Source organism: Topomyia yanbarensis, chromosome 3 (assembly GCF_030247195.1).
Source record: "Topomyia yanbarensis strain Yona2022 chromosome 3, ASM3024719v1, whole genome shotgun sequence".
NCBI lineage: Eukaryota > Metazoa > Arthropoda > Insecta > Diptera > Culicidae > Topomyia > Topomyia yanbarensis.
This window is the reverse complement of record NC_080672.1, coordinates 88,723,593-88,732,594: the sequence shown is the minus strand read 5'-3', so window position 1 is coordinate 88,732,594 and position 9,002 is coordinate 88,723,593.

Sequence of the window (9,002 nt, the reverse complement as noted above, 5' to 3'; positions counted from 1 at the left end):
TCAATTTTTTATGGATCATTTTTGTTGTTTTAGCGGCGCAAACTTAGGGCTGCCGTTCAATTATTATATAGTTAATTCACAAAATGTTTTAAAATCGAATTTCTTGAATCACGTAGATGTGTTTTCATACCCCGATATTAAAAATCGGTTTAGTTTTACCCCTAAAACACCAGTAAAGCAATACTCTATATAAAACGGTCTCCTTTTTAATTAGTGAAAATTGATAAGCGAGGACTAAAAATACAAAATGTTTAATATCTCCGCCGCTCGTGCACGGATTTAGACAATCTATAGCTTGTTAGAAAGGTATTTTTACAAGCTTTCTGTTTATTTGCAGTTTGTGGGACAATATTGGATTGTTCGAAAGTTATTTGCAAAAAACCTGCTGTTTTGACAAAATCGCCCATATCTCAGAAAGTAAACAACATATCAAAACCTGTTTTAATCCACCTAGCGGTGCAATTGTGCCTTTCTCATTTCTCTAAACTATGGCACGGAGGCTTTTTATGTTCAACATAATCGTGGAAATGGCCATTACATTCTTAGTACACTTTGCACCTATACACAATGGCATGCCAGCCACGAACTTGATGAGCTACGTGTCGACGGTGAAACACTTGAAACAAAAAAATATCATACTCCATTAGCCTAATCAGCATTAGATCAATGTTATCTGCTTGCTAACTCATTTTGTCATGCGGGGATGAGTATGTGAGGAGGGCGAAAGTCCCATGAATGAACGACTCCCCAGCTTAAATTGGTATGCTTTGTAATATAGTGGTGGTTTAAAGATGATGGGGTTGAAAGGGAGGGGTATGAGGTGGTGGTCTGAGCGGTGATTTAAGGAGATTTTTAAAGGAGGGGAGTGAACAGTAGAGGGGGGGGGGTGTAACCCCTCTCCGTAAACCATCAACTACGCCCCTGTTAAAATCCAGAAACCTTATGCGAGTTGAAAAAAAAATTTGGCCGGGATTAGGTTGACGTTTTTCAGAGTGATTGCATAACCTTTCTATATGAGAAAGGCAAAAATGTGCAAAATCCAAAAACGTGAATCTTCGTCAAATTTTTTTCGTGTTTGCATCAAATCTCGACGTTTTATGCACCTTGAATACATTTAGCATCAAAAATAAAAATTCTATTTTTAATTTTTCCTATAGTTTTTATGCGAAATTTCTGTGTGGCCGCACTCTGAAACCCGTAATTCCGGAACCAGAATTCCGATCGATCCAAAATTCAATAGCAGCCGATGGGAAGGTTGCACCTTTCATTTGAGACTAAGTTTGGGCAAATCGGTCCAGCCATCTCTGAGAAAAATGAGTGACATTATTTGACACATACGCACATACATACACACACACACATACACACACACATACACACACATACATACACACATACAGACTTTTTCCGATCTCGACGAACTGAGTCGAATGGGATATGACACTCGGCCCTCCGGGCCGGGATTAGGTTGACGTTTTTCAGAGTGATTGCATAACCTTTCTATATGAGAAAGGCAAAAATGTGCAAAATCCAAAAACGTCAATCTTCGTCAAATTTTTTTCGTGTTTGCATCAAATCTCGACGTTTTATGCACCTTGAATACATTTAGCATCAAAAATAAAAATTCTATTTTTAATTTTTCCTATAGTTTTTATGCGAAATTTCTGTGTGGCCGCACTCTGAAACCCGTAATTCCGGAACCAGAATTCCGATCGATCCAAAATTCAATAGCAGCCGATGGGAAGGTTGCACCTTTCATTTGAGACTAAGTTTGGGCAAATCGGTCCAGCCATCTCTGAGAAAAATGAGTGACATTATTTGACACATACGCACATACATACACACACACATACACACACACATACACACACATACATACACACATACAGACTTTTTCCGATCTCGACGAACTGAGTCGAATGGGATATGACACTCGGCCCTCCGGGCCGGGATTAGGTTGACGTTTTTCAGAGTGATTGCATAACCTTTCTATATGAGAAAGGCAAAAATGTGCAAAATCCAAAAACGTCAATCTTCGTCAAATTTTTTTCGTGTTTGCATCAAATCTCGACGTTTTATGCACCTTGAATACATTTAGCATCAAAAATAAAAATTCTATTTTTAATTTTTCCTATAGTTTTTATGCGAAATTTCTGTGTGGCCGCACTCTGAAACCCGTAATTCCGGAACCAGAATTCCGATCGATCCAAAATTCAATAGCAGCCGATGGGAAGGTTGCACCTTTCATTTGAGACTAAGTTTGGGCAAATCGGTCTAGCCATCTCTGAGAAAAATGAGTGACATTATTTGACACATACGCACATACATACACACACACATACACACACACATACACACACACATACACACACACATACACACACATACACACACACATACAGACTTTTTCCGATCTCGACGAACTGAGTCGAATGGGATATGACACTCGGCCCTCCGGGCCGGGATTAGGTTGACGTTTTTCAGAGTGATTGCATAACCTTTCTATATGAGAAAGGCAAAAATGTGCAAAATCCAAAAACGTGAATCTTCGTCAATTTTTTTTCGTGTTTGCATCAAATCTCGACGTTTTATGCACCTTGAATACATTTAGCATCAAAAATAAAAATTCTATTTTTAATTTTTCCTATAGTTTTTATGCGAAATTTCTGTGTGGCCGCACTCTGAAACCCGTAATTCCGGAACCAGAATTCCGATCGATCCAAAATTCAATAGCAGCCGATGGGAAGGTTGCACCTTTCATTTGAGACTCAGTTTGGGCAAATCGGTCCAGCCATCTCTGAGAAAAATGAGTGACATTATTTGACACATACGCACATACATACACACACACATACACACACACACATACACACACATACATACACACATACACACACACATATAGACTTTTTCCGATCTCGACGAACTGAGTCGAATGGGATATGACACTCGGCCCTCCGGGCCGGGATTAAGTTGACGTTTTTCAGAGTGATTGCATAACCTTTCTATATGAGAAAGGCAAAAACAAAAATAATAGTGTCAAATGGGCACGTTAGGCCTTTCATTTGAAACTAATTTCATTAAGATCGGTTCAGCCATTGCTGAGATAATTACATGACATTTTGTACATACATACATACATACACACGTACACACATACAGACATTGTCTCAATTTGTCGAGCTGAGTCGATTGGTATATGAGACTCGGCCCTCCAGGCCTCGGAAAAAGTTTTCAAAGTTTGAGCGAATCCTATACATTTCTTTTGTAAGAAATGTAAAACAATATCATGAAGTGTCAAGATCTAGTGTAATGTTGAAAAATATGTTTTTGTGGTACAAGGGAAATTCTTGAATTGAGATGGGACTTGAGTTTAAAAATGAATTTTTTATCTATATTTGTATGTTCACTGTTTTAAAAATCGATGAAATGTCTAAATCTGGTGTCAACTCTAAAAACAAAACATTTTTTTAAATTTCTTTTTTCATCGTGTCAGATTGAGCTAAACTTTTGCAAAGAGACTTTCTCGAGGTGCTAATGCTGTGGAGGTGCTGTTTACATTAATGTACACCATAAGATTTGTGGTTGGGATTTTCATGAAATGAACGACAGTCAAACATGAATTAAGTAGGGAGTAGGTGTGCCATTTCCATGTAAACAGATTATTATTTGAAGCTAAATTAAACACAAAATAGGCGCACAAATGAGACTCCGCCAAGGGCGCCAGAAGGCCACGCTACGGCTCTGTACTCATATCTATCGAGTTCCGATTTTAAATATACTTAAACCTACTTGTAAATTAGAGATGATCTGAAATAATCGATGTCACACAGAACTCTCAATAAACGATAAATCTATCATAAGTTCTCGGTAGCCGGCTACCCAGAGCAATACACACATGATAACACAACTGAGAGTTGCATAGATTGCAGTACACATCAAGGTGAATCCAGTGTTTACTCCATTCAACTAACACAACCTCCTTTCTATGGCAAACGTGAAGATCTATGATCTGTGGACCTAGTTTCAAACCGAAAAGTATAGTCAAATATTGCGCTATTTAGTGAAATGAAGTTAGATTTTCATATATATTTTTTTAATTCTATATAAATTTAACTACAAGAAACGTAATCCGAACGTAATCTAACAGGTTTCATCTTGAACCGAGATTCAAAAAAAATCTTTCAATTTCGCGGCAAAATGGTTCCCTTTGATGAACTGCCGCCAACAGGACCGTCCCATGATACAATTCTGAACGGCATGCAACAAACTCGATCGTATTTGCCTTTGGCATTTAAGCAACAAGATCGCGGGATCATCCTCTCGTGAATCGTGACTAACGGTTCGTCGCTTTTTTCCGCTCTCTTGCATTGGCACGATTTCTGCGCACCCGCGAGGTTGCATTACACCATAGCTCAAAATGCATCCCGGAAGTTATCTGGCACATACTGCCCCGAAGCTAACGGACAGAAATTCTAATCAAACGTTTTGATTATTTGAATTAGTCTGACCAGCTTGCGCCTTCACCCGGTTCTGCTGTGAACCGTCCAAGGTGTGGCAGATCGCACGTTACTGGTTTGCAGAAGACCACAACCGGCCACCAAGAAATCTAAACCTTGATCTCGCACGACCAACCAACCAACCAACCAACGAACCGACCGAGAAACGAACCGCGAGTGCAAAGCCGCAGCTGGCTCGAACCACAAACCCCATCGCAAGCAATAGGCATTGATTGATTAAATTAGTTCCTGAGGACCGCCTTCCGCGCGGCATCCGATCCGGTCAAAGCCAGAAACCCCGATCCGATTGTGGTCTTGGGAGAAGAGCAGCAGTCTTTGTTCGGTACAATTACTTTTAATGAAAATTCTCTCTCCCCCCGGAACACATTTCTTATCGATGGCAAGCGGGTTCTCGAGAAAATCCTTTTCATCCATCCAGAGCATGGATACCGCGTGTCGGTCGGTCGGTCGGACGGCCAGTCATTTGAGTAATGCAAAGTCAATCCGGTGTCGGTGTCTGTCCCGTCCTCGGCTTCAACTTCGGAGTCACTTCACTTCACTTCGATGGAGGAGGAGGTGGAGAAAAAAAGGCCAAACGAAAGGTAATAAATTTCGGTGGCGAAAAGAAATTTATCCCCATCAGATAGCGAACTCACGATAAGGGCATTAAATTTAAATTGAGAAAATGAAAAATAAAACCACAGTTGTTATTTTTTTTTTTTTTTCTTGTGTTTGTCTGTGGCAGCATGTCGAACCGAAAGCGCACTGAAAGGCGTAAAGTTCACCGAGACGACCTCGGTGAGAATGGAAAAAAAAACCAAAGGGATCGCTGGAGCGGTAAGAATATCATATGCATTACAAAACTATAAATTTACAACCACAAAGTTGTAAATGTCTCGCATCTTGACTTTTGCGAAAAAGATTTCAAGGGTTCGACAAAGGTTTTGATTACAGAGAGTGTTGTAAGCTGAATCAGTTAGAGTCTGATCATGCCAACATAGATGCATGTTTTAATAAAAATAAATTTAACATGGTGAAATAATAAATATAAGAAGAAGTCTGTTACGCACAACAGTTAATTAACTCATTAATAATTCAACCAATAAGCCTTTTTTTGAATGTAAATCATTTCTAATCTTCGCTGCCTCTCCAGAAGCTCCGAAGGACGTATAATTTGGCGATGGTCTATCATTTCTCATTAATCTCCCGAAAGGTTACCTGCATTGAAAACATTAACCCAAATCATATTCATAACCACCCGTGAGTCTACTGTCAAGCAAGGCACCTGCAATCAAAAGAAGAAAAAAACAAAAAAACAGACCCCGACTGTTATCCGATGAACGGTCGACAACTCTATCTGCCCTGCAGCGAGCGGCAGCGGCTGCCGGGTCTCGCATCGATTTGTTTGGTGAAACTAAAACAAATCTTCGCTGCCAAGCAGAACAGAGTTCAAAGCAAACAAATGAATCAACCGTAGCCAATTTTGTTTTCGATATTCGAGTAGGTACAAGCAGGTATTTTTCCTAACAAGTGAAAGTGACTCCAGCCGCTATTTGTCATCGCAACCAGATTTGAGCAAATGACCAATTAATCAGCCCCTTGTCAGATGGGAATAAGTGCCCGACCGGCGATCATTAAACTCTTTATGCTATTACCCCACTGAGATTGGTAGTGAGTTATGAAAAAAAAATAGATTAAGGTTCAAGTTACCGTTTTTAAGCATGTGTTAGAATTGAACGCTTGGTAGTGTGCGTAGGAAAATTTGTGTTCAGCTTTGCCACCGGATTATCCATATAAACCTTTTTAAAACTCTAAAAGAAGAATATCAGTCGATTTATTAGATCATCACGATTCAATTCATGCAAAATACCTGTTGGAAAAACCTTCGGCTTAGCTGGATGGTGCTTTTGAAAAAGTGGCTGTGGTTTTTTCATTGCGCAGTTGTGTTGCGTACCCCCGCTCGGTGTGGTAGTGTGATAAAAAATCACAGCCACTTTTTCAAAAGCACCATCCAGCTAAGCCGATGGTTTTTCCAGCAGGTATTTTGCATGAATTGAATCCTGATGATCTAATAAATCGACTGATATTCTTCTTTTAGAGTTTTGAAATGGTATAAATGGATAATCTGGTGGCAAAGCTGAACACAATTTTTCTTACGCATACTACCAAGCCTTGAGGTAACTTGAGCCTTAAACAGATAAGCCTTTGTTGCAGTTGGTCGTTGAACGTTATACCTCTGTTGTATGGTTCCATTCGTGGAGCACTTTTAAAAAGGAAACTAGACTCTAGTGAGATGCAGTCAAACGGCTTCAGTGGCAGTTCGCCATTTAGGTGTACCCCCCCCCCCCCCTTGTGGAGTAATAATCAATCATGTTCGGTTAGAAACATGACCGATTTGACAAGTGCCCGGCAGCAGTAGCCGCTGGAGGTGTTTGCTGTTTGTTGTACTGCAACTTCCATTTTCGGTGATCGCGATAGAGCTCATCGGAATGTGTGTGTGTGTGTGTGATCTGCCATGGGATGTAAAATAGTGATGTAATAATTATTGGATAATTTGTTTTGTGATCTCTTACCTGAATGTAATATTTTCTTATGTTAACTTTGATGAATGTTTATCCCGCCAACAATTGGAGGCAGTTTCGTCTTTACGCATGGTCACGCAGGGCTACTGTCAATGACTGTTGGAGTTTATAAGCCTCGTACCAAACATAAAAAAAATTTGTCTGCACTGACAGAGCCATAGAAACTACGAACAAGGAGAAGCCGCATTATTCTGATCGAGAAAAAAATTTCAGCCTTCTTGGATTATGTGAATTATTAAAATACGGTTTACCATTTTATATGAGTCCAATTTTCAGTTAGAGCGATATCCATCTGGGAAGCATATAACACGATCTCGTAAGTATTTGAGATAAACAAAATAAATGTACAAAAGTCAAATCTTCTAAACCTGCTATGTACTACCTGTCAGCTAAATGACGATCCAAGTGTTAGAGGTCAACCGGCTCCGATTATAGAGACTGATGGAATACCACACCAATCCGGCCCGTTCTTGGCTCATTTACAACTATATATAGGCAAGCGAAGAAGAATGGCGAGGTTTCAGGACAAGATCGATTGCTTGTCGATTATTTTAAGTATGCGAATAAATCTACTTTATTGCAGCTGTTGGGCATTGTGAAGATGATGTGATCTTGTAACACAATGCCCGATGCATGGAAGTGCCGATTCTCAAAACCCAAAAGTTTAAATCCGTTTCCCAGTATCATAGGATTTGTACATCGAGCACTGGATATAAAATCTACACCATGTGGATGCCTGAGGTTCTTCAGTGATATGTGGGTGAAATTTTTTATCACCAAGCTGCGTTTTTAGCAGATCGTTCTTCAAATGATCAGGGCCGGCGGATACCGTGGGTAGTATGGGTAGTACTACCCACTCGAAAATAACCGAGTGGGGAAATACCCACTCGAAAGTTTGGAACAAACTAAAAACTGAAATTAACCGCATATTCGTCTTAGGTACAAATGCATGCGTCTGAAATTCTCGATGCACAAGAATTTCATTTTTATGGAGGTACAAATTTTGTACAATTTAAATTTTGTGAAAATATGGTTGTCGCCGAAAAAGGATTCTTAATTTCGTGTATTCCGATCAACGGTTGTGTTCACGCACTTCGCTACTCTTCTCACTTTTGGATCTTTCCGAAACACTTTTCTCCTATTTTCACCTGCTGGATCAGGACTTTCTTCTGCATCCACTGCACCTTCCGCTGGAGATCGCGCGCGAGTATAACGGGTTTGTAGGGAACTTGGATATCGCGAAAATGAAAACTCGAAAAAACTATTTTTCTGCGACCGACACCAACGATTGCGTTTTAATTATCTGTTTATTGTATGCTATTTGTGTACATTTGTCTATGTGTGTTTTATGCTGCGGCTGTTTGACAGCTATGTTATTGTTTGCAGAATCCATTTCTGCTTAGGGTTTGCACAGTGGGCTGACTGTGCGAATCGTACGGTAAGTATTTTACATTGCATTTTGTTTCTAAAATTCTATGATTAGTTCACTTTTTCTTAGGGCTAGGTGAGTATTTACAGGTATGTACAATGCATAAAATTTCATTTCAATTCAGGTTCATGTTGTGGTGGATTAAAGGTGAGTATTGAACATTCCGGCCGCCAATGAAATTTTAAGGAATTCAACGGGCATTAGCGGCGGAAGTTCGAGCTTCTTGCGATGACTGACGTTCAACGGGATATGGAGATTTGGATTCGTCTTGCCGGTACAGGCCTCCTTACAGCTTCCAGGATGATTTTTCGAGGTGCGTCGGGTCCGACTGCAGGATACTGTCCAGGAGTGGTGTGCTGTAAAGGAGGAACATCTGTACGCGAACTGTTGGTTTAACAAATTAGGATGGGGTACTTAACTCGAGTCAAGTCCCAGCCGGGGGTTCTAGGAACCCACACGGCGAGGCTTGGTTCTTTACAGGTGAACCACGAA